The sequence below is a fragment of the Scylla paramamosain genome, chromosome 5, assembly GCF_035594125.1.
Source record: "Scylla paramamosain isolate STU-SP2022 chromosome 5, ASM3559412v1, whole genome shotgun sequence".
NCBI lineage: Eukaryota > Metazoa > Arthropoda > Malacostraca > Decapoda > Portunidae > Scylla > Scylla paramamosain.
In genome coordinates, this window is record NC_087155.1 from 2057431 (window position 1) to 2084773 (window position 27343).

The window sequence follows — 27343 nt, forward strand, 5'->3', positions numbered from 1 at the left end:
AAAACAACCGTGGTGAGGAGGCAAAGCATCTTCTAACACGTGCCTTTATATAACGTAGCTTAAAGGAAGGCAGGACGGTAAAGGGAGTAACATCACAGTCGTGCCCCTTGCCTCCTCGACCTCTGCCTCCTCGCCCTTTGTCTTGGATTACTGGGAGAAAAATCCTTTATCAACTTCTTTGTCGAGTGCGTATAATTTTGCACGACAGGAGAAAAGCAGGATTTTTTTGGGGGGGCGTGTTTTCTGTTTTTCATGCACGCTGCTGCTTTGTTATTTGGTTTCCCTTCAAGGTGCACGCACGCACGCACACACACACACACACACACACACACACACACACACACACACACACACACACACACACACACACACACACACACGGTTAACAGGAAAGACGTAAAATACATGAAAGGTAGAAAAATGAAAGATAAGAGTAAAAATAATAAAGGTTAAAAATATATATAAAAAAGAAAAAAAAGATGATAAAGACCATAGAAAAGGTGACGAGGAGACAGAGAGAGAGAGAGAGAGAGAGAGAGAGAGAGAGAGAGAGAGAGAGAGAGAGAGAGAGAGAGAGAGAGAGAGAGAGAGTGTGTGTGTGTGTGTGTCTCTATGTCTGTGTGTCGTGTGTGTTTCTGTATGTCTGTGTGTTGTGTGTGTTTCTGTATGTCTGTGTGTTGTGTGTGTGTTTCTCTTTGTCTGTGTGTCGTGTGTGTTTCTGTATGTCTGTGTGTTGTGTGTGTTTCTGTATGTCTGTGTGTTGTGTGTGTGTTTCTCTTTGTCTGTGTGTCGTGTGTGTTTCTGTATGTCTGTGTTGTGTGTGTGTTTCTGTATGTCTGTGTGTTGTGTGTGTGTTTCTGTATGTCTGTCTGTCTATCTGCTTGTCTGTCTGTTTGTGTGTCTCCTCTGTGGCTGGTGCAGTAATCTGTCCCCCGCCTTGCCCAGTGCTGGCTGGCTGGCTGGCTGGTTCCTTGCATCTCACTAATCCCATTTGTGCATGAGGCTCTTCCTGACTTAATTTTGGGGCCTTATCACAGCTGCCACCTTATTTAGCTGCGTTCACAAGTTTGATGAAGGCGCCTTACCCAAACCACCCCCCTAAGAAAACTCCTGCTTCTGTTCCTCCTCCTCCTCTTCCCACACTTCTCCGTCCACTGTTCCTCCACCGAAATCGTCACCGCAAAAAACTTGTTGCTTTTCTTCCTCCTCCTGTAACTCCACCTATTCTTTCTCCTCCTCTGCCCACTCTTATTCCTCCTCCCATTCTTCTTCCCCCATATCACGCCCCAAAAAATCCAGCTTCTCCTCCTCCTACTCCTCTTCCTTTTACTTTTTCCTCCTCCTCCTCGTCCTCTGCCCACTGTTCCTCTACCCAATCCTCTCTTCCTTCACTTCTAAACCTGTTTCTTTATCCTAATTTTCAGTCTTAATTCACCCCTAAGCTCTTCCACCAAACTCATTCTTTACTCATAATCTTTCTTCGTATCATCTCCTCCTCCTCTTCCTCCTCTCTCCTCCTCCTCCTCCTCCTCCTCCTCCTCCTCCTCCTCCTTTTTGTTCTCCACCCTAACTATCCTGCCGAACCTCTTATTTCTTTATCTTTTACATTTCTATCTTATGCCATCCACATCCTTCTTCTTCACTCTGCACCTCTTCATTCGTCAATTGCAGTCCTTTTCATGCACAATCTTTCTTCAGCAAACCTTTTTTTTTTTTTGTTTACTCTCAATCACTCTCTCCTTCATCCCAATATCTTCTCTCTCATAACCATAATCCCTAAAAGTGCCCTCTTCTTTCCCTAATCATATCATCTATCTCTCTTCTTCCTCTTCCTCCTCCTGTCCGTCCTTTTCCTTCTAACCCTCCTCCTCCTTTTCATCTTCCTCCTTCATTTAGTCTTTCATTCCATCTATCGCTTCTAAACCTCCCATTTTTTTTTAATCCTTTTCAATTGTACCTTCTTACACCCAAGGCCTTTCTTTTTTTTTCCTCTCTCTAACTTCTTACTCTTTGAATTTGAATCCTTCTTCATCACCGAACCCAAAACTTTCCTTTCACCACCCCAATCCCTAAAACTACCCTCTTCTATCCGTGATTCTTCCTACAACCTCGTCTTTCACTACCAATCTTCTCCATCACAATCCTTCCTTTCCTTCACTGCAACCCTTCCTGAAGTCCTTCCTCCTTCACTCCAAACATTTCTTCCTTTACTTCTTTTTCCTATCGCCACAAATCGACACTTCCTTTTCGTATAACAATCTTCCCCCTCCATCACCACAACTTTCCTTTGAAATCTTTCCTTCACCGAAACTTTCCACTGAGACATCCTCCTTTACCCTACACTTCCTTCCTTTGCTGCCTTATTCCCAGCGCCAACAACCAGCTACTTCCTTCCCTTCTTAACCACAAAATCCTCCCAGTAGTCTTCTAATTCTCTTCACCAGTGCAGTATAACTCTTCCCTCTTACCCATCTTCTTCCTCCATGTCTTCCCTTCTCTATCTTTTTACCCTCTACTCAAGAATTTTTTTCTCGTGTTTCTGTGTAAAGTTTTCCTGCCCTGTGTGCTCGTCTTCCTCACGTGGTACCTACTTTAAAATGTCCTCTTACGTCTCCCAGCCTGACACGCCTCCTCTGTCCTCTCTATTCTCCCTCTACTCTCCCTCGTCCCTCTAGGCGTGGTCTGTGTCATGCTACCCGACCTCGGCTAAATTAGGTAGAAAATAGAAAGGAAAGTAAGGGAAGTGTATTTTATCTGTGTAGTGGACAGTTTTTTTGTTGTTGATGCTTAGAATAGAGTGGCCGAGGGGTAAAATAGTAGGTGGTTATAGTAGAAATAAATAATAATCTTAATTGGCGCTTAAAAAAAAATGTACATGAAGGAGTAGAAAATGAGGAAAATCATATAGGCCAAATATTTTGTGGCGGACAGTATTGTCTTGTTTTTGAGTAGAATATGCTGGTGAAGAGATAAAAAAAAAAAAAATTGTACTGATGATAATGTAAATAACATCACTCTTCTTATTGTTGCTCTCAAAAAAAGATGAAAAAATGAAGTAAGAATATAAAAATCATATACGACAATTGTAGTTTTAGAAGGAGAGGGACGTTTTGAAGTAGGTAATAATGGAAACAAGTAATCAGATTAACCTATACTTTCAGAAGAAGAAAAAAGAAGAATTAGAAAAAAAAAGAAAGGAAAAAGCATACATATAGAATAACTTTAGTCTAAAAGTGTTCTGAATACTTCCTACTTCCCTCCTGACAATAGCCAGTCATTGGAAGAGAACATAAAAACTGACAGGGAATTTCAGAGGTTAGTGTGCTGTGGGGTAAACCCAACAGGAGGCTAGGCTGAGGGGGTTTGGACATGTCAGGAGGAGTGACGAGGGGGATGTGGGGAGGAGGATGCTGGACATGGCTCTACCTGGCAGGAGGAAGGGAGGGAGGGCAAAGAGAAGGTTTATGGATGCTGTGAAGAGAGACATGCAAGTGGTGGACGTGACAGAGGAAGGCGCAGAAGATCGAGCGCATTGGAGAAGAGTGATCCGCTGTGACGACCCCTAAATGGGAGCACCCGAAAGAAGAAGAAGAAGACTGTGCTGCGGGATTACTCATGCCCAATTATACAGATCATGATTACTTCGCCGAATAAATTTATATGCAGCATTCCTAAACTAATGGGCGTGTCAGGACAGAAGACGAGGAGCGTGTGGGGAGGAGGATGCTGGAGATGCTGGAAACAGGAGAAAGAGAGAGAGACCTGAGAGAAGGTTTGTGGATGCAGTGAAAGACGACAAGCTTGTAATGTGTGTGACTGAGGAAGGCGCAGAAGGCTGAGTGCGGTGAAAAAGTTTGAACACAAGCAGCCGATTCATTATTAGGCAAACAGTAAACAAGCATAACAATCTACTTTATTTGCATTGTCTTTCTAGGATCATTTTCAGTGTTATTTGTTCATTTATATTTTTGCCTATTTAATTATTTAAAGGTTCAATTCATCTATATGTCTGTTTTATTTATTTATATGTGATTAAACTAGCATGCCATCCTACTTTATTTGAATTGTCTTTCCAGGATAATCTTCTGTGTTATTTGGTAATTTATATATTTGCCTACCTAATTATTTAAAGGTTTATTTCATCTATGTCGGTTTTATTTATTCATATAAGCATTTTACACATTCAATTCCATATTACATTGATGTATTTATCCATTCACTTGTTGATTTATTTTGTGTGGCTCTGTGTTCATATGTGCCAGTCTCTCTCTCTCTCTCTCTCTCTCTCTCTCTCTCTCTCTCTCTCTCTCTCTCTCTCTCTCTCTCTCTCTCTCTCTCACACACACACACACACACACAAAAAAAAAAAAAAAGGTAAAGTTAGTATATTGAATACTGCCTATTTGAAATCCAGAATGGTACATGATAGACAAAGGAGAGAGAGAGAGAGAGAGAGAGAGAGAGAGAGAGAGAGAGAGAGAGAGAGAGAGAGAGAGAGAGAGAGAGAGAGAGAGAGAGAGAGAGAGAGAGAGAGAGAGTCTGTCTGTCTGTCTATCTGTCTGTCTGTCTGTCTCTCTCCTGCTTTAGTTTACTCGCCACTTGTAGACATTAATGACGTTTGCATTCCATTGATATTTCCTCACACTGAATTCAGTCTGGTGTTTTCTTCTTTTCTTTTAATGAATAAGTTCCACGTTATATCTGTTTCCTAGACTGGATGACTACTGGAGTAAGTGGGTGGGTGGGTGGCTGACTGACTGACTGACTGACTGACTGACTGGACTGACTGATCCATAAATTGGTTTACTGACTGACTGACTGACTGATCCATAGATTGGCTTACTGACTGACTGATCGACTGACTGACTGGCTGACTGACTGATCCATAGATTGGCTTACTGACTGACTGATCGACTGACTGACTGGCTGACTGACTGATCCATAGATTGGTTTACTGACTGACTGACTTAAAGCTTCGCATGTTTGACCAAAATAGTGTGTAGTTTCTAAGAAGACGTAGATGAGGAGAAGGACGAAAAAATATAAAGTCAGGATGAAGAAACAGCTAGTATGATGAATAGAATCATATCCTGCACAGAATATTAAAAATAAGACAAAGAAACTGGTTCTCAAATAATTATCATGAGTATTTTCTTTATTATTTTAAGGCGTATTATTTTTTAGGTTCATTTACATTTCAACGACTCTTTGTCTCGTCGCCACGTGTTGTACTTGTAGAAGAGTTTGCATTTTGGAAGAGTAAGAGTAGATAAACTTAATTTTAGATAAAGATATAAAAGCTTAGTCTTAAAAAAAAAGCCTTTATTATGAGATTTCTGTATTATTTGTAGATTTTTTTTTCAATTTAAAGTAAAATTATTTTTCCTTACGTTACGTATAGTACAAAAATAAAGAGTATAGTATAAAAATAAAAAAAATAAAATTCGTACTTCATAAATCAAGCGTAGATACAGGTAGATTCAAATAAAGACACGCAAATAGACATAAATAAAGGATGCACATTAGAAAAGACTCGCTGAAAAAAAATAAATTATCTGGAAAGGACTTAAAGAAATTAATTCAATCTCGATAGATAAGAAGAAACTGGTTCAGAAATACTATTGAATTATTGAAGAACACTCAGAAAGAAATTAGCTCAATCTCGATAGATAAGAAGAAACTGGTTCAGAAATACTATTGAATTATTGAAGAACACTCAGTAAGCAGATTTTTAGGGCCGATAAAAAAAAAAAAAGATGAGGAAGGGAAAGGATGAAAAAGAACAGAGATGGGATAAGGAGATGCAAATAAGAAAAAAGCATGACAAAAAACGGAAGAAAGGCAGCGGGAATGAAAGAATAGAAAAGAACACAAAAGTAACCCAACAAAAGACGGAAATAGAAAAAAAAAACTAAGGATACGATAATATGAAAAAGAAAAAGAAAAGAAATTAGAGGAAAAGGAGAGAGAGAGAGAGAGAGAGAGAGAGAGAGAGAGAGAGAGAGAGAGAGAGAGAGAGAGAGAGAGAGAGAGACGCTAATCCACCCAACCGTAAATCCATCCATCCATTTATACATATAAACATGCAGTCTCTCTCTCTCTCTCTCTCTCTCTCTCTCTCTCTCTCTCTCTCTCTCTCTCTCTCTCTCTCTCTCTCTCTCTCTCTCTAAGGTAATAGGGAAATGCGTAGTTTGTTTTCCCTTTGAAGTCTCTATAGGTAGATAATAGTTTCTTTTCTCTTTGTCTGTCTGTCTGTCTGTCTGTCTGTCCATCTATTTGTACGTTCGTCTGCCTGTGTGTTTGTCTTTTCGTCTGTCTTATGTATATTTCGTCCAGGTTCTTTTTTCTTGTTATCTTCGTCCTCTTCATCGTCTTTCCCTCCCTCCTACTGTTCTTTTTCTTTCAATAATATAGTTATTGGTAATGCTATTATTAGGGCCATCATCAATTCTTGTTTATGTTCTTTTCTTCTTTTTCTTCACACTTTTTTTTATTACGTATTCCGATGCTCGTCTTTTTATTTATCTTTCCTCCTCCTCTTTCGTGATCTTGCTATTTCTCGGTAGTCCAATCTTACCATGTACGTCTTATCACCAGGTCACTACTCTCTCTCTCTCTCTCTCTCTCTCTCTCTCTCTCTCTCTCTCTCTCTCTCTCTCTCTCTCTCTCTGGGGTGTATGTTTTTTCTTTTTACTTTTTATTTGCTTTTGTTTATTTGTTTGTTTCTCTTTTCCTTGTTCATTCGTTTTTTTCACTGGATCACTTTTCTTTTTTTTCGCTCTTTCATTTATTTATTCACTGTTTCTTTCATTCATTCTTTAATTCCTTCTTTCTTTATTTATTTTCGTTTGTTTTTAATCTTTCATTTTTTACGCTCTCTCTCTCTCTCTCTCTCTCTCTCTCTCTCTCTCTCTCTCTCTCTCTCTCTCTCTCTCTCTCTCTCTCATAATAGAAACACTACACTACATACTTAAATGAAATGAAGCTACGTATGCAACTTCGCTATAACGGAAAACCACTTGTATAACGGTAAACCACTTGTTACAGAGAGCAAATCGAGCTAAATGGATGGTGTTAGCATACTGTCAGCCAAAATAAAAAGGGAAGGAAGAGGTGAGAGAGAGAGAGAGAGAGAGAGAGAGAGAGAGAGAGAGAGAGAGAGAGAGAGAGAGAGAGAGAGAGAGAGAGAGAGAGAGAGAATAATGCTCAAGCACAAATGAAAGCAAAACTCAGCCACGGGAAATGTGACCTTGCACTGCAGAGTGACACGTGTCAGCTTTGCCTTCACTTGATGTCACTAGTGTTTCGGTGTTGGAGGGAGAATGAAATAAACAACAGCATACAATGAGATAATATTACAGTGGACATGAAGCGTAGAGAAGAGATAAGATTCAACAACAATAAATACTACTACTACTACTATTACTGGTACTGGTAGTTCAAATACAACAACAAAAATAATAATAATAATAATAATAATAATAATAATAATAATAATAATAATAATAATAATAATAATAATAATAATGATAATAATAATGACCTTTGTCTTCGTTTTATTTCCTAACTACTACTACTACTTCTGTCACTACTACCACTTCCACTACCACTATCATCAACACGACACGCACCCTCATCATCACCAGCAGCATCACCATCACCACAACCACCAACACCACACACACCCTGTCTTCAGAAGTAAACAGTTCACGCAGGGGAGCCACAGAACGCCTGACTTCTGATCTCTCTAAAATATCTGACTGGAGCAGAGCAAACTTGGTATTGTTCAATGCCTCGAATATTCAGTTCTTCCATCTATCAACTCGACACAACCTTCCAGACAACTATCCCCTCTTCTTCAATGACACTCACCTGTCCCCCTCTTCTACACTGAACATCCTCGGTCTGTCCTTTACTTGTAATCTAAACTGGAAACTTCACATCTCATCTCTAGCTAAAATGGTTTTTATGAAGTTAGGCGTTCTGAGACGTCTCCGCCAATTTATCTCACTCTTCCAGTTGTTAAATCTGTACAAGGGGCCTTATCCGTCCATGTATGGAGTATGCTTCCCATGTCTCGGGGGGTTCCACTCATATCGCTCTTCTAGACAGGATGGAATCAAAACCTTTTCGTCTCATCAACTCCTCTCCTTTAACTGACACTTCAACTTCTTTCTCATCGCCGCAACGCTGCATCTCTTGTTATCTTCTACCGCTATTTTCATGCTAACTGCTCTTCTGATTTTGCTAACTGCATGCATCCCCTCCTCCCGCGGCCTCCTCTTTCTCTCACCACTATGCTGTCCACGTCTTTTATGCAAGTGTTAACCAGTATTCTCAATCATTCATCCCTTTCTCTGGTAAACTATGGAATTCCCTGCCTACTTCAGTATTTCCACTTTCCTATGACTTGAAATCCTTGAAGAGGGAAGTTTCAAGACACTTAGTCTATCCTTCAATTTTTTACTAACGCTTTGGAACCTATTCGGGTACCGGCATCTCAGAGGGCCTTTTTTTTATTATTATTGTTTTTTTTTTTTTTTGTTGCCCTAGGCCTATGTCCCTCCTACGTAATAAAAAAAAAAATCTCCATAACCTCCACCACCACCACCACCACCACTAACCCTCACTACACCAATACTGTCAGTCCTTCACCTTCTCTCGGATTTCTTGCTGAAGTGGATATGAAATAAACCATTTTGCTATTTCTTTTACTTATTTCCTTCGTCTCTCCTTTTTTTCCGTCTTTGCCTCTCGTTTCGTACCCTTCTTTCCTCTGCCTCTTCTCTTTTCGCTTTGCTTACCTTTCTCCGCTCTTCCTTCTTTTACCTTTTGTAATCTTTTCTCTCCCTTTCCTTTTCTTGCCATCTTTTTTCTTTTCATTTTCCTTTTCTTATCTCGGGTCTTCCATCATTCCTTCTCCTTTCTTTTTCATCTTTTCTTACGAACTTCTATCCTTCTTACTCTATTTCTTTCTTTTCCTTCTCTGTTTCCTCCTTTCCATTCATTCATTTTCTTTCTCTTCTTCTCCTCTATTCTTCTCTCTTAATTTTATTTTTATTTCTTTTTCCTCGACTTTTTCCTCCCTTTCATCCTTTTTTTCATATTTCTTTTTCTTTCTTTCCTTCCCTTTCTTCTCGTTTTTTTCCTTCTCTTTCTATCCCATTCTTTATCTTCCCTTCCTTACTGTCTTGCATCTCTTTTTCCCTTCCATTCCTTCCATCGTTTCTTACTCCGATTCCTTCTATCCTTCCACTTCCCTCCTTCCCTCCATGCCATTCTCCTTTTACTCCTTTCTCTCCTTCCCTTTCTCCTCCTTCCTCTTCTCTCCTCTCCCTCCTTTCCCTCCTTCACACCTCCAAATTAGGAAAATCTGTGTCAGCATTTTAGAAAGTTTCCTGGAGAAGTATATGTGAAAGAACTGGAATTTCCCCCCAAGTCTTGGGTTCCTGAGTTAAGTGGCAAGGGTTCGTGTCTTTATGGACAGGTGTGGGGCGCAGGTGTGTGGGGAAGGTGTATAGGGAAGCTGTCGGAGGTGGGGTGGGGGGACATGTGGAGAGTAAAACGGTCTAGGGTGTGGATAGGTTTGGAAGAGTAAGTGTGGAAAAGCAGGTGTGGTGAAGGTCTGAGAGCATGTGTGGAGAACAGAGTGTTGGAGGATAACACAATGTGGAAGGAAACAGGTCTAGAAGGAAGGGAAGCTGATGTGGAGAGGAAAATAAGGGAGAAAAGGTTTGGAGGAGGCAGATGTGGAGGGAAAAGGTATGACAGAACAAGTTTGGAAACGAATGAGTAGAATGGAAAGCAGATGTGGGAGGAACAAGGTAAGATAGATTAGCAGGCTTGGAGATGGACAGATGTGAGGAGACATGTAGTAAACAAAATAGGCTGGAACTTAGCAGATGTGGAGTAGCAGGTGTTTAGTTTAAAAAGGCGAGAGTTAATAGGTAAAGGGAAGGAATGAGGGGAAAAGGTGAGGTGTAAAAGGTGAGGTGTGTAGGAGAACAGGTTTGGGAGAAGATGTGGAAGAACAGGTGTGTGTGTGTGTGTGTGTGTGTGTGTGTGTGTGTGTGTGTGTGTGTGTGTGTGTGTGTGTGTGTGTGTGTGTGTGTGTGTGTGTGTGTGTGTGTGTGTCTGTGTGTGTGTCTGTGTGTGTGTGTGTGTGTGTGAATGAAAAGGTGTCAGAAAAAAGCAACAAACATATTTGTGAAATGTAGTTTGCAAATGTGTATAATGTAAAACAGATCTCTCTCTCTCTCTCTCTCTCTCTCTCTCTCTCTCTCTCTCTCTCTCTCTCTCTCTCTCTCTCTCTCTCTCTCTCTCTCCTACACAAACACACACACAATTTCAATACAAAATTTCAGTACACAACAGGTACATATTACATTGCACAGTTTCAAATGCGGGACAACGAGCTTAACAAATTAATGTGTTAAAAATGTAATTACACTTATTGAGAGGACGAGTATAAGTAATTCTATTTATTAAAGCCACGAGATTATTTTTTTTCATATTTTTAACCTTGTCTCTTTGCATCAGAGAGAGAGAGAGAGAGAGAGAGAGAGAGAGAGAGAGAGAGAGAGAGAGAGACGAAACTAAAATCATGAATAATAACTAAAGAGACTAGAAGACAAAAAAATCAAATAAATTCAAAATACAAAGGAAAAGAAACACAAAAGAACACAAACAAGTACCAGTAACAAAAATTCTTAAACGAGGCTACCTTTTGAAATACCGCTGCAGGTGAAACTCGTGCAGGGAAGCAAGAGAACGTAAAGGATTACAAAGGATTAGCTTGCTTTTACAGTCTACACCAAACTCTCGCTTCTGTAAACTAGCTTTCTGAGATGAGGGAAGCGAGTGTGGTGTGACAGAGAGAGTGAGAGAGTGAGTGAGTGAAGGAGTGAGTGAGTGAGTGAAGGAGTGAGTGAGTGAGTGAAGGAGTGAGTGAGTGAGTGAAGGAGTGAGCGAGTGAGTGAAGGAGTGAGTGAGTGAGTGAAGGAGTGAGCGAGTGAGTGAAGGAGTGAGTGAGTGAGTGAAGGAGTGAGCGAGTGAGTGAAGGAGTGAGCGAGTGAGTGAAGGAATGAGCGAGTGAGTGAAGGAGAGAGTGAGTGAGTGAGTGAGTGAGTGAAGGAATGAGCGAGTGAGTGAAGGAGTGAGAGAGTGAAGGAGTGAGTGAGAGAGTGAGTGAGTGAGTGAATGAAGGAGAGAGTGAGTGAGTGAGTGAATGAAGGAGAGAGTGAGTGAGTGAAGGAGTGAATTACGTATGTATTTATAAAATTTTGGTTTGTGGGTGCAGCGACACGTGGACGGAGGAGGAGGAGGAGGAGGAGGAGGAGGAGGAGGAGGAGGAGGAAAATAAAATAGATAGGAGTATCGATAAAAATTCCTGATGTACGAGTATTTCTATTTCCTCCTTCTTCTCCTCCTCCTCCTCCTCTTCCTGTTGTTTCTTTTCTTCATGTTGATCATCTTCCCCTCCTTCTGCTTTCTCCTCTTCCTTCTCCTTCTGTGGTATCCCGTCTAAATACGTGCTATCCTGTCCCTCCCACTAATAGTTAGCATAGAACAAGGTCCATCTAGACGGACCTTGGCACAGAAGAGTTACCCAAAAAGCTTAGAAAGGACCTTGGTTGTTGTTTGCATTTCCTTTGGATTCCTTTGTGTACCTTTGTATTCCTCCTCCTCCTGTTGTTATTACTCTTATTCATCTTCTTATCCGCCCCCACTTTTCCTTTTCATGTTGTTGTTGTTGTTGTTGTTGTTGTTGTTGTTGTTATCATCATCATCATCATCATCATCCTCATTTTCCCTTTCTTACTCTTCTACCTCTTCCTCCTTCCTATCATTGTTGTTCTTATCATTTTTCTTCATATCCTTCTCCATCTCCTCCTCCTCCTTCTCCCGTATTTGCAGATCCATGTTCCCCTCGACTCCTGGTCAATTAGACAGGTGTCAGTTAATTAATCCCTGGACAAACTTAATTACCATACGTGAAGGCCAGGGAAAAGTGTACCATAAGGAGGAGGAGGAGGAGGAGGAGAGGAAGAAGAAGAAAAGAAGACGGAATCGTATATAAAAGAATAGAATACCCTTTGACGCTTCCTAGACCCAACAAGAGTTAAATAAAGTACTGTTCTATCCAGTTTCATACAGGGACTGCCATGTGTAGGGCTGATGGTTTCTTGCAGCTTTCCCTATTTTTTCATGTTTTTATATTCTTATGATTTATACAATGATTGGTAACTTCAGATAGAACCGTTATCTTTGAACTTGCAATAGTCTCTGACACTCCATAAACCCAAAAAAGAGTCAATTCAAGAAGCCAAAAGATTCTGCGCGATCTGGCACGTGCTCGAGGAAGACAAATATGCACATTGTTCTGACAGATGGAGCTGCAACACATTTCTTGGAGCCGTTGCAGCTAAAAAAAAAAAAGAAAGAGGAAACGATGAGCGAAGGATCAGCCAGAGAGAGCCTTTCCTCTGGCAGCAATGCTCCAGCACAGCAAAGTCCTTCACCCCAGCACGGTCGCGCCACCACGTCTCTCATATTCTGGACCATTCTGAAACACTACTATGCCGCATCTTCTCCATCTCCTCCTCCTTCTCCCGTGTCGCAGATCCATGTTCCCCTCGACTCCTGCATTGCATTCAAAAGCCTATAGTTGAAATAACTCAGGTTTTTAAGGTGTTTTGATGGCTCTAGTGGCAGGAAGACAAGATTTCATCATTACTGACAGGAGAAACACTTTGAGAGGTCAATCATCTCCTTGGAAAATAGTGGTGGTGAGAGAACAACGTGTTTCAGAATACGCGCCCTGCCCTCACGCTTCCCGGAGAGACACTGGGGGCATTTAGAAGAGCAGTCTCAGGACGCCTCGGGAGCTTCACTATCTGACTGTCTGTACCGTTTGAAAAAGTCACCTGGGAAGATTTTTATTCGTTTACCTTGAGAGAGAGAGAGAGAGAGAGAGAGAGAGAGAGAGAGAGAGAGAGAGAGAGAGAGAGAGAATGCTATCAAATATATTTTATTGATTTGCAATGATTATTACTTGCCATTTTTAATAGCTATTTTTTCTTTTCTTTTTTTTTCTTTTTTTAGAGAAAGTCGCGATTCAGTCCTTTTTTTTATAAAGATATGTTTCCCTGTCACTTTTTTTGTCTATTTCCTTTTCCGTATTTTTACTCGTTCATCCATTCTTTCCTTTGTTTTCTATATTGTTATGTACACCATCTAAACTAATTAAAAATAACATCATTATCTAATTTCCTTTTTCCTTTCTTAAATCCTCCCCTTTCTTCTCTTTTGTAACTTTAAATTATCAATCCATAAATTCACAAGATTCTCTTACTCCCTTCCTTCGTGTCTTCGTTCACTCCTTGTTTCTCTTCCCTTCACTAGACACAGGAATTCAGAATGACATCAATTTTATTCCATCCTTCATTTCTTCTTCTATTCCCTCTGTTAATACCTTAACACTCTCTAGTTTGTTTTATGGAAACGTAAATTAAAAACGACATTATTTTCGTCCTTCTACATTCCTTTCTTGCATGTATCTTACTTTTAATTCACTTCTATTGAAAACGATCTTTTCTGGGTATAAATATAGAACCTTGCAAACTGAACATGCAATACAATTAAGAGAGCCTGTCAGGGAATTCATCCAGGAAAGAAACTTTAAAAAGACACGTATTCTTTTCCTTTCTTTTTTTATGTCCAACCAGGAGAGTCACAATATGGAGTATCTATGTGTCTCAGATTCCACAATGCTTTTAGCCTACACGTCTATGATGCATCTTAAATCCTCGGAGAAAAGTATATTGTGTCCTATTGATTAAGTCTGCCTGCTTGGAGGGAGTGAGTGAGTGAGTGGGTGGTGAGTGAGTGAGTGGGTGGTGAGTGAGTGAGTGAGTGAGTGAGTGAGTGAGTGAGTGAGTGAGTGAGTGAGTGAGTGAGTGAGTGAGTGGGTGAGTGAGTGAGTGAGTGAGTGAGTGAGTGAGTGAGTGGGTGGGTGAGTGAGTGAGTGAGTGAGTGAGTGAGTGAGTGGGTGGGTGAGTGAGTGAGTGAGTGAGTGAGTGGGTGAGTGGGTGGGTGGGTGGATCGGTGGGTGGGTGGGTTGGTGGGTGAGTGAGTGAGTGAGTGAGTGAGTGAGTGAGTGAGTGAGTGGGTGAGTGGGTGCAGTTCTATAATGTTTCTCAATCAGTTTGGTTCTTTCTTGTTCAGCAAAGTTATCAAATACTAAAGAAAACTGCACGATTTCTTGGACGTTAGTTTTTGGAAATCTATTCATTTAGAGTGAAAAAAAAAATATTTGAATCACAGTTATGCAATATATTTCCTTGAAACTCATCCACTTCTGTATCTCACCAAATCCAACATTTCCCTGTAACTTCATGAGAAACCACCAGATAATTCTTTACCACATCCCTCCAAAAATTCTCTTAATCGATTTTTTTTTTCCCAAATTGTTGATAAGTATTTCTTGACGTATCACCATCAACGTTATCCTTCTTATCATTATCATTATTCCACCTAATGCCCTTAATAGTTCCCATTACTTACTTCGAAGACTTGAGAGTCTCTTCTTTACACTTCCATTAGTCTTTCATCACCTCCCCTCCTGTTCTCATGCACACACCGCCTCCAGTATATTTCAACGAAATGATCGTCTTTCCCAGTACATAGTTGGACTGCTTGAGACTCTTCCATTTCCTTTAGTAGCAAGTGATATTTTCCCTCATGTTCGTCCTTCTGTCCTCACGCACACACCGCCTGCACTACTTCTCACCAAAGTAGTCGTGTTAAAAAAAACTAAAAAAAAACAGCGAATGTTGGGAAACTTTCGCATCTGTAGAGTACTCCCATTTGCCAATGAAGGCTCGAAACAGTTGACATATTAGAAAAAGGCAAACAACACGTGTAGTCGCGATGTCTTTTATATGTCGCTATATGGAAAAAAAAAAAACTTGCGTCGCTGTCACAATGTTCAGGCTTAAATGTCGATTAAGTTTGCAAATAATAAGAGCTGTGCTTCGCTTCAAGAAATCTCTCGTGCTATCGCCCACGTCTATATTTCTACGGAACAATAAAGAACCCAAGTATTACATCTCTACTCTTTCGTCTACTGAGATAACATAAAAAAAAAGTTTTCTCGTGAGTGATAAGCAGATGCATCGTTTTTAAAGTTCCTAATTAAACAAGTAGCGTATCTCTGTTATCTTCTCTCCGCTAAGAAACCTAAGAAATAATAAAGAACCCAAAAACTATCTCCCTTTAGTTCTCCCTCTCTCAAGATAACACCCAAGAAATCCAGTCTTCTCGAAGTGATGAGCAGATGTGTTACTTTTATGATCCCTACACTTCTAATGCAAAGGACTCTGATGAACTATATCATCTTTTACTCTTCCCTCCTTAGGAAACACTTAAGAAATTCATACTTCCTTGCGAGTGACAAGTAGATGCATCGCCTCATACGTTACATATTACTAATACAAGGGAGTCTGTCTCATCTCTCCTTACACCCTTCCCTTCACTAATAAAGCAAATAATGAGCACCTTAACTATTACATATCCCTTTACTACCTCTCCATCCTTTAGAAACACAAGAATCCTAAGCATCCTCGCAGCTCATGACCATTTCTGATACAATGGAGTCTACATGAACCATATGTGTGTGTACTCTACCATTCCCGAAGAAACACGTCAGCAAATCCCGTGACAGCTGTGTGGGGATCAAGGCGCGTCTCAAAACAGTCGTCTTGTAGAATTTCCTGGACATGAATAAGACAAGACTTCTGCATGAGGCGGTCACGTGACAAGGTGGCGGCGTATAAAGGAAATGAGGAGGAGGAGGAGGAGGAGGAGGAGGAGAAGGTTTGTTTCCAAGAGGCTATTTGTGGTCTTCTGCCGTATCTTTTATAGACACAAGACAGCTAAGGCAGGAGGAGGAGAACGACGACGATAATAATATAAGAGAGACAAAGAAGAGGAAGAAGAAGAGAAGATGAAGGAGACGAACAGGAGACAGCGAACAGTAGGAGGACGATGAAAAAAAAAAAAAAAAAAAAAAATAATATATATATATATATATATATATATATATATATATATATATATATATATATATATATATATATATATATATATATATATATATATATATATATAAGCAGATACAAAAAAGAAATAAATCGGGCAAAAATAAAAATAAGAAGTCAAAGAGCAAAAATAGGAAGAAGAGCAAAGTATGAGAAGATTATATGAGATACCAAAACAAGTGAAACACGAGACGATACGTATGTTAAACTCACACGAACAAATAAATAAATAGATCAATAAAAAAGTATAAAATCACTAACAAGAAGGGGTAAAAACTGAGATGATATATTCTACTCAGATGATATATTCTACTCTAATTGTTAACAGGAGTGAAACCGTAGAAACGCGGAAAGGGGACCAAAGAAAGAAAATTGAAACGCGCGTGCACGCACGTACGCACACACACACACACACACACACACACACACACACACACACACACACACACACACACACACACACACACACACACACCAGTCACTACAAGGAAGCAATAAAACCATACCAATATCAAGTAATACATATTTTAGAATAGCAACTTTTTTTTTTTCTGCAAAGCATGACGGAATCTTTCCATTTTCTGAGTGGACAAAAAAGCAAATAAAAAATTTTCATTTACATACATACTTAAAAAAAATAAAAAAGGTGACGAATGGTAAAGTAATAAAATTAAAGGAAGAGGAGGAGGAGGAGAAAGATGAAAAATAGAGAAAACTACAAATATCACTTGATGCAAAAGAACGCAGAGAGAGAGAGAGAGAGAGAGAGAGAGAGAGAGAGAGAGAGAGAGAGAGAGAGAGAGTTCACAAAAGTAGATATAATTCTTCAACATTTATTTATCTTACAGGTTGAGAAATAGCCTACCCCTAACTCTCTCTCTCTCTCTCTCTCTCTCTCTCTCTCTCTCTCTCTCTCTCTCTCTCTCTCTCTCTCTCTCTCTCTCTCTCTCTCGCACATTTCATTCACTTGGCTGACGTCAGGCAATAGTTTTCTCATTAAAATTTCAAAATGTTCCTTTCTTCTTCTCTAGCACATTTTATGAGATGAATTAAGTTTTACATTTTGTATTTTCATCCAAGAAACTGGAAACGAGCACTGCTTATACATTAAACCTCTCTCTCTCTCTCTCTCTCTCTCTCTCTCTCTCTCTCTCTCTCTCTCTCTCTCTCTCTCTCTCTCTCTCTCTCTCTCTCTGTCTCTCTCTCTCTCTCTCTCTGTCTCTCTCTCTCTCTCTCTCTCTCTCTCTCTCTCTCTCTCTCTCTCTCTCTCTCTCTCTCTCTCTCTCTCTCTCTCTCTCTCTCTCTCTCTCTCTCTCTCTCTCTCTCTCTCTCTCTCTCTCTCTCTCTCTCTCTCTCTCTCTCTCTCTCTCTCTCTCTCTCTCTCTCTCTCTCTCTCTCTCTCTCTCTCTCTCTCTCTCTCTCTCTCTCTCTCTCTCTCTCTCTCTCTCTCTCTCTCTCTCTCTCTCTCTCTCTCTCTCTCGTGTGTAGTGTAGTGTGCAGTGTGTCTGTTGTGTGATTGTGTAGTGTAGGGAATCTTTTTAAACTATCTATATATCTCTCTATCTATCTTTTTATGTATGTATATATGTATCTATCTGTCTGTTTATCTGCCTAGGTATCTACGAATCACCCTCTGTACATTTATAATCTACGTATTATAATGCTGTATCATGCACGTCTTTCCGATTCCAGCACAATTTTTTTTTACAAGCGGTAAACTCTCCCTTTATTGTAAAGTTGAGAGCACATTGTTCTACATCTGTGAGTCAGTAGATTACTGACTCACAGATGTAGATGTAGATGTTAAGAGAGAGTCGCTTGAGGTGTGCTTTACACTCACAAACTGACCTTTATATTTGAAAAAAAAAAACAGCTTAAGCCCGTCAGTGAGGGGTGCAATAGTGTTATTCCCTTCTCGTAGTTATTCCTCTTCAGAAAACAATGATTCGTGTGTTAACATCAGGGGCTTCCTTCACTGATAAACTTGGGGAATTCCCTCTATGATATCGTACTTGCATATCACTGAGTTTATGTCTATTCTTATTCTGTCCACCTTACTAATGCAAGAGTTATACAATGCATTCACTCTTTCACTGGCACACTCAGATCTCTTTGGCATCTTATTTCCACGTCCCTACGGCTTTGTATTTATTCTTATTCCGTCCATCTTACTAATGCAAGAGTTAAACAATGCATTCACTCTATCACTGACACACGTCCCTACGGCTTTGTATTTATTCTTATTCTGTCCATCTTAGTAATGCAAGAGTTAAGCAGTATTTTGACTCTCACATCTTTCACTAGCAAACTCAGGAATTCTGTTTGATGCTGTATTCCCACAGCCCTATGGTTTTCTGCTTATTTCTACCTACATTCTGTGCACCTTACTAGCGCAAGAATTCACCGGTATATTCACTCTCACCATTCACTGGAAAACTTAAGAATTCTCTGTCTGATGTTGAATTTCCATCTCTCAACGATTTTCATCTTTTTATCTTGATCCTATAATGTCCGCTTTATTAATGCAAGAGATATCGTGTTTTCACATACCTAATAACTTTCATTTTATTCTTATCAATTGACTGTTCAACTCACTAAGGCAAGAATTTAAAAAAATGCATCCACTATTCCACCTCTTTCAGCGGCAAACCCTGGAACTCTTTTCAGGATTATAATTTTCTTCAACACCACCTTTAGCTATATTGGTCTCTCTCTCTCTCTCTCTCTCTCTCTCTCTCTCTCTCTCTCTCTCTCTCTCTCTCTCTCTCTCTCTCTCTCTCTCTCTCTCTCTCTCACACACACAAGAACAAAAGGCAAGCTGCAACAAGCCATCAAGTGTACACGCATCAGTCCCTGTATGAAGCACACCTACCTTTTTCCACCTATCATCCCCACCCATAAATGTGCCTATTTTTTTTTTTTTTTTAAGCTCTCTCATGACTCAGCATTAACAGCTCAAGTACCTATCTTATTCCTCCTGTGAAGGACTTCATGATTGCAGTGGTAGTTTAACAAGCACTGTACTCACTTGCTTCATCAACTTTGTGCCGCGTGAGGACATTCGCAGTATTGAAGAAAGAAAGCGTTTAATCCTTTCTGCACAATAAGTTTCTGAACTTCCTCACGTCCTTTTAGCCAGAATGCGTAGAACAAATCCTTTATAATTAGTCAGAATATAACAAAGATGTAGTAAATCATGGCGGATGTTTAACTCCATATAATTTATAACTCCATTATGGAAGAAAATATATCGCAAATTTTAAATCTCTTAGTGGCATCCAGATCACAATGTTACTGAAAACGCACCACAACAAGTGTCCCAGGCTGAAACCACTCTGGAGCTGCCTGCCTGCTTCTGTCACGCCACACTCCCCATGAATGAATGTCTTTGAGAAGACATCACCACTCTGGAGCTGCCTGCCTGCTTCTGTCACGCCACACTCCCCATCAATGAATGTCTTTGAGGAGACATAACCACTCTGGAGCTGCCTGCCTGCTTCTGTCACGCCACACTCCCCATGAATGAATGTCTTTGAGGAGATATGTTTCAAGACACATCATACAATTTTGGATTATATTTTTAATAATTTTCTTTAGGGATTGGCACATGAATGGGCCTTTGTTTCTCCCTTTTGTTGCTCTTCACCAGAGCCCCTCTTACAGAACAAAAAAAAAAAAAAAAATGATCTTGAACTACTTGATTATATAAACATTTCTTATGAACACTAACATTTGTGTTCTCCAGACTGTAAGGAAACGGATGCGTTATTTGTGAAAGCGTATCAGACAACGTGTCCTTGGATACACTCAGATGATTTTTAATTCCTTGGCAATGAAACGCAAAAATTTTCCATCTTATAAACTTTAAATCCTCTTGTGTCATCCAGCTTGTAATGAAACAGATGCGTTATCACTGCTAGCATACAAGAACACGTGTTACTGCCACACTACTTCACACAGATGATAAAAAAAAAAAAAAAAAAAAGTAAAATCCTCTATCTTATGAACTTTAAATCCTGGTGTGTCATCCAATTTATAATGAAACAGATGCGTTATCACTGCTAGCATACAAGAACACGTGTTACTGTCTCACTACTTCACACAGATGATTAAAAAAAAAAAAAAAGTAAAATCCTCTATCTTATGAACTTTAACTCCTGGTGTGTCATCCAGTTTATAATGAAGCAGAAGCATCATTACTGTTAACATACAAGCACACGTGTCACTACCTTCACACAGATGATAAAATAAAAACAAACATAAACATCGTAAAATCCAACATCCTACAAACTCTAAACCCTCTTATGGCATCACATTATAAATGAACCTCCACGGTGTTGCTGGAAACGTACACAAACACGTGTCCTTCACCGCCCTCTCTTTTGTACCTCGGTCGCTTCTCGCCAAGGAGGTTCAATAAAGACTCCTCTCTCAGCGCTGGTCGCCTCATGGCCAGCCAGGAATGAACACTCGCGCACCACAACTTGTGGAATCAATCTACATATGGACTACTACTTTCCTTTTTCCTTTGCATCGTCTCAGCTTCAATACATTCCCACGTGGGCATAAAGGGAAGGTAAATAATGGTTGCAATGTTGCTGTGGATTCTGTTGCAGTTCCGTGAATTTGTCCAGCTGCATCCAGTGTGCCTTGCCGGAGCTTTTATTTATTCATTTTATTTCTTTTTTTATGTATTTTTGTTCTTCTTCTCTTCCTTCTCTTCCTAATTATATATTTTTTTTCTCCATCATGCGCTACTCTGCCATTCTGTGAGCTTCTCTTCATATGTTTTTATCTCTTCTCATATAATATTTCTGCTAATTGTTAGAGGTTTGTTTACTTTTTATATATTTTTCCTCCTCTTTCTCCTACTTATTCTTTCCTTCTTTCCACACTATCCCTTTATACTTTTAACTTCTCTTCCTACTCTTTTCTTTCTTCCTCATGTAACACTTCTGCTAAAAACACACCACGGTCTAATTTATTCCACATAACTACCCAAAATACGTTTCTCTCTATCCCAATTAATTATCTAGCCATTGTTTCTTTCGTTCCACTTAATTCACAAGTAACTGTCCAAAATATTAAAGAGCCATGTTCTCCTTTATCCCATCTAATCAACTGACCACCCTCCTGTATCCCATCTAACTACCCACTCACTGTCTCTTCTATCCTAACTAACTACTTTCTCTTATGTTCCATGTAACGAGGTAATGTCTCCTTTGTCTCACCTTTTTAACAGGCATTTTTTTTTTTAATTAGGTACCTAGTATTTCTCCTCTCTTCCACTTCAATGGATAATGTCTTTTCCTATCCCAACTAATTTACTAGCTGTACTCTCCTCCACCCAGCTAGTCTCCTCTGTTCACTCTACTTAACCACACTCAATAGTTAGCCAGTCTCTTTCACCCGACTACTCGTAAACAAACAGGCCACGGTCTGCTCTCTCCCACCTAATCCAATCTTTCACCATCAAATTAACCACCTTGCCAACAATCAAGATACCGCCCTCCCTATTGTTTCCAGCCCAGTAGCATTAATGACGGTAATCCCTGCCCTCTCTAGTTATCGGGTCTTTTTGTCACCATTCCCAGTTTTATGAAGGGCGAGGCGCGTGGCGATGGGCGAAGCTTCCGACCATCAGGGATTAAATTCAAGGGGTGAGTATTGGCTAAGCTGTACCCTGGGAGACTTCATTATCTCCACTGTGTGTTGTGTGTTGTGGGTTTTTGATGTAGTGTAGTGAAGAGAGTTGTTGTTTGTGGGGGTTTATATTACAAGTGTTACTGGGGTATTGGTGGTAGTGGTGGGTAGTGGTGGTGTGTGTAGTAGTAGTAGTAGTAGTATTAGTAGTAGTAGTAGTAGTAGTAGAAGTAAGTAGTAGTAATAACACTGATGTATGTTTCATGTATTTTTTTTCACTGTAGAATGAATAAATTATTTTTATTGTGTGTGTAGTGTGTGTGTGTGTGTGTGTGTGTGGAGTATGAGGCAGTCTCTCTCTCTCTCTCTCTCTCTCTCTCTCTCTCTCTCTCTCTCTCTCTCTCTCTCGTCTCTCTCTCTCTCTCTCTCTCTCTCTCTCTAACACACACACACACACACACACACACACACACACACACACACACACAGGAATATGAGGAAGAAAACATAAGAATCACAGTCAGCCAATCAGTCTCCCTTAAAAACAAGCTGTAAACACAAAAAAACATAAACACCTGCAGCTAATACAAAAACGTACCTCAGGCGAACCAATTTAAAGAAAAAGAAAAAAAAAACACAACAAGAATCACACATACTAAAAGGCACAAATTGTTTCCATCACAACCAATAGACGCTCGTCACAGTTTGAAAAGATGCTTTCCTTAGAAACATATTCCCTTCTCTCTACATCCTCTTTCCACTCACCCCGTTACCTCTCTCTCTCTCTCTCTCTCTCTCTCTCTTCTCTCTCTCTCTCTCCTCTCTCTCTCTCTTCTCTCTCTACTCTCTCTCTCTCTCTCTCTCTCTCCCTCCCCATTATTGGAATCTCCTGTACAAATAACTAGACATATATTTACGTAAGAAATATATCCCAAGAAGCGGTGTCAAATTGTAGACCTTTCGGACAGAACACTAATATGAGAAAACTTCCCCCGTGAACAGCAGTGTTTGGAATGCTAGCGAAAGGTGACTGTAGCGATAAAAAGGTTTAATGCAATTGTACAAATAAAGTTCTGTAGCAAAGAAAGGACAATATTAACTTCCTTATTCTCTACTTCCTGTGTCCATGGAAGCAATGCTTCACAGTGTTCTGAATGGAGACGTAGGTGGTGAAGGCAACACAGCTCAGGAAATGACAGCTTTATTCCTGACTAGTAATTTCGTAGGAATGACAATACTAACTACCTCTTCTCTCTTTCCTGTGTCCATGGCAGTAATTTTTAACAGTGTTCTGGATGAAGATGTGAGTGGTAAAGGCAACACAGGTCAGGAAATGACAGCTTTATTCCTGACTAGTGATTTCTTAATGGCTTCCTCAGAGGATTACAGAAGAAGAGCATAAATAAAAGTCTTTCTTCTCATGCCTTGTTCTCTTCACCTCCTGCCTCCTGTTTGTCACAGTGTCCTCACTAGTGTTCTCAACATCAACAATGACTGACTGTACCTATGAAAAGTTGTTGAAAGAGTAAGTTATCTAACACACGTACTGGATGTTGCTTGTGTAGGAGAAGGCGGCATGTTGGTAAGGCAAGAGATATTATGTGCACTGACTCACACACTGGGACTTGAGATTGTCATGCAAACTAAAATATCACAGTAAAAAAAAAAAAAAGGCTAAACAGAGTGGAAGAGAAGTAGGGAAAAGAACCTAAGTAAAGAACAAAAATATATAAGATAAAAAAAAAGATTAAATACTGACGGAGAAAAGAGAGGGCAGGGCGCGCGCGCGCGTGAGAGAGAGAGAGAGAGAGAGAGAGAGAGAGAGAAGAGAGGAGAGAGAGAGAGAAGAGAGAGAGAGAGAGAGGAGAGAGAGAGAGAGAGAGGAGAGGAGAGGAGAGGAGAGGAGAGTAAAGAGAAGAAAAGTGTAATAGAAGAAGAAAGTAAAGAGAAAAGAGTAAAGAGAAGAAAAGAAAATAGAAGAAAAGAGACGAGGAGAGGAGAGGAGAGGAGAAGGTCTTTCCTCTCCTCTCCTTTCATTAGGAGCTGTATCTTGACTGGGCAGGCCTGAAGTGAGGGAGGAGAGAGTAAGTGGGAAGAGACGAGAGCAGCGGAACAGAAAAGGAGGAAGAAACTCTAATGAGAGAAAGGGGTGACTTTACTTGTACAACTGCCGTTAACCTAAAAAATAAAGTGCGCCTCAATCCCTCTTCGTCAGGACCACGTTGCCATGCACAGTGCACATCCAAACTTGCTTCTGTTGATTGACAAGTTAGGGGTTGGGGGAGTGAACGTCGCGAGTGGCAGTGTTTCTCTCCATCACACTCTCCTCTCCTGCTGCCACTGTTTGCTGTCTCGCTAATAATTCTGTCTTCCCCTCGACCCTCTTCCTTCTACAAGTGTTCTCTTCAGACTTTAAACAGCTTCCTTCGTCTCTCTCTCTCTCTCTCTCTCTCTCTCTCTCTCTCTCTCTCTCTCTCTCTCTCTCTCTCTCTCTCTCTCTCTCTCTCCTCTCTCTCTCTCTCCTTCTCTCTCTCTCTCTTACATTAGTTAATCAGTCAGCCAATCATTCATTCAGTCAGTCAGTCAGTCAAGCCAGCCAGCCACTCAACCAGTCAACAGGTAAATTAACAAGTTGAAAGGGACAAAAAGTAATCGAGTTTTTTGTAATGAATTCCACTCATTGAAGAAATAAAAGTTGAAGAAGTTGCTTCCTTTCGTATCTAGAAACAAGAGATTGCATTAGAGAAGAAAGGAAGACACGTGTAGAGAGAGAGAGAGAGAGAGAGAGAGAGAGAGAGAGACGAGAAGGGAGAGAGAGAGAAGAGAGAAGGAGAGAGAGAGAGAGAGAGAGAGAGAGAGAGGGGTGGCAGGTAAGGTTACGTTGGGTAAGGTCAGGTAAGGTCAGGTCAGGTTAGTTTAGGTCAAGTCAGGTTAGGTTAGGAAATGTTAAGTCAGGTAAGGGTTAGATATAATAGAATAGGATATGATATGATAGGTTAGGTTAGGTTAGGTAGGTTAATAAAGGTAAGGTTAGGCAAGGTTAGGTTATGTTAGGTTAGGTTACGTAAGGTAGGTTTAATTAAAGGCAAGGCAAGGCAAGGCAAGGCAAGGAAAAAGTAAAGTAATGTAAAGTTAGATTTGAATAGATTAGGTCAAGGCAGGCTTCAGCTGGGTCCGCTAGATTTATTTACTCGAGAGCTCGTTTTCTTCCAGCCTGAATGATTGAAGTGGCTCCGCTCGCCTTCGTCTGGCTTCGCTTTGCTTGGTGCTCTGTGTGTGTGTGTGTGCTAGGCGATCGAAAGTGTGGTTAGGTTAGATTGTTCCATGTTAAGCGATCGAATGAGTGAGGTGAGTGAGTGAGTAATTAGGTTAGGGTTGATGTTTAGTGATGGGACATTTTTTTATTTTTTAATGCATAATTACATCTGATTATTCTTTGTTGATTTGTCCATTTCTCTCCCTGTCTCTCGGCATCTCTGTCTACCTTATCAAATTCTTCAAATCTCTCGTCTATTCAGAAAACTCTCTCTCTCTCTCTCTCTCTCTCTCTCTCTCTCTCTCAACGTTTCATCACCTTTTTTCCATCTCAATTTTTAGTTCAGCCTTTCGTTCAACAATCTTTCTCTCTCTCCTCTCTCTCTCTCCTCTCTCTCTCTCTCTCTCTCTCTCTCTCTCTCTCTCTCTCTCTCTCTCTCTCTCTCTCTCTCTGCTCTGCTCTGGGAGGGCGCTGAATTGATGCAGGGCATTTATGTTTTATAATCCCTCAGGTCAGGACAGGAATGAGAGCGGATCTTCCATCAGCAAGCGAGGCAAGAGAGGCGTCCTTTGCCTCGCTCAAGTGGGATCTGCGGGGCTCACTGCATTGCCTGAGCCACGCTACCCAAGCTCTGCCCCTCCCTCGCCTTGCTTCCCCCGCCACTCAATGGTACACAACTCACCAGTTGGCAGTGCACAGTCAATAGGGAACTTTACAGTATTGGGAATATTCATGAGTGGGGATAGGTGGAAATAATAATATGTAGGTTTGGTTCATTCGTTTGTACATTGAGTGCCACGTTAAGTCTGATCAATTTTTGTAGTTTCGCTTGTTTTAAGTAAAGTCTTAAGAGCCTGTTAGGAATCTAGCGGTATTTGTCATCTTGTTACTTACCTACGTAATAACACACACACACACACACACACACACACACACACACACACACACACACACACACACACACAGAACACAAGAAAATAATGCAAACTCCAAGAGTTTGCATTAATAAATGATTAATAAATAAGTGATTAATAAAACAAACTTCATCTGAACAAATCGTCAAAGCTGTGGCTTGAAAACATCCGTAGCATCACTGAACTAACGATAATACCAACATGGAAAACCTCAATTGCTAAGAAATAAGCAAAGATTGTGATGGGCAGGGAAAGAAAGGGAAAGATTATGAGTAATCTGAGACGCTGTAAGGCTAGTGGCTCCTCTGTGCGCAGATAAAACAACAACAACAACAACAACAACAACAACAACAACAACATCAACTAAACACTTGCACCAAACAGTGACACTATTAAAATGAACATGAACAAGGAGACCAATTGAAATGTTGAGGCCAAGAGAAGGTTGACAAGTGGTGATTGGAGACGCTGCATCCTGTTTCCTACTAGCTTCTCAATGCACAAATAATAAACAACGACTGAACAGATACGCAGAACACAGGGTGATCAGAAACACTGCAGCTTATTACCTTCCTTACCTTCCTCTATGCGCAAGTAACAAGCAAATGACTGAACAAATACGCAAAATATGGGTTGACCAAAAACACTGCAGGCTGCTAACCTTTCAGTTCCTCTATGCACAAATAATATAAATAAACAAAACACATGCACACAAAATAGTGACTAGTACATTACCAACATCGACAGGAAGACACGGGGAAGAGCAGGGAGGGAATATGACGCCTTCAAGGTGACTGAGAGGCGATTCCAACACCCCGCGGCTCTCCACGGCACAGTCTGCACCGCCGCCTCGCAGTTCTCACGACCACTGCACGCAGTAATGTTACGGAGGCACAATTACCGGGAAAACTAACACACGGGCCGTCACCTTTACGTCACCACGAGATAATGGAGAGGCGACCCAAAACTGAATGAGTATCTCAGTTCGTTCAGCAGTTTACAGCACACGGTATTGACACGTACGCACAAGTACTAAGGAAACTAGTACGCGGCCGCCCGCTGTCTTGACGTAACCACGCGGCAGTGGCGAGGCGAGCAGGACTAAGGCGGCTGAGAGTTACAGGTTCAGTGTCTCAGTTCGAAGGTTCGTTGTTTGGAGTATTGTTCACGCAGCTGAGCCAAATGTCCACGGTCTGACAGTGCGGGAAATATTTATACCATTCTTTAGTGTGTAGGAGGATACGTGAATTAAAGATGAGGTGTAATATAAAATCTCCAGGGGACGTACTTATATTCAATGGCCTTTACTGTCACGTGAGACTAACCCGCGCTGACTCGAGTCATACATTGAAGCGTTACGTTGCCAGACTCCACACGGAACATTAATCCTAGATGTGTGGTGTGTGTGTGAGAGAGAGAGAGAGAGAGAG

At 40.6% G+C, this 27343-nt stretch overlaps 1 long non-coding RNA gene across 5 annotated transcripts in view; it reads right to left on the reverse strand.

The window, feature by feature from the left end:
* LOC135100407 (uncharacterized) overlaps positions 1-26882 on the reverse strand; it is a 64172-nt gene extending 37290 nt beyond the window's left edge. The window contains exon 1 of one of the 5 annotated variants that reach the window (XR_010268686.1): positions 26649-26882. This is a non-coding gene — a long non-coding RNA (uncharacterized LOC135100407). The remainder of the gene's footprint in view (positions 1-26648) is intronic. The other 4 variants (XR_010268687.1, XR_010268688.1, XR_010268691.1 and 1 more) reach the window with 4 other exon arrangements.
* Between the last annotated feature and the right edge of the window lie 461 nt (positions 26883-27343).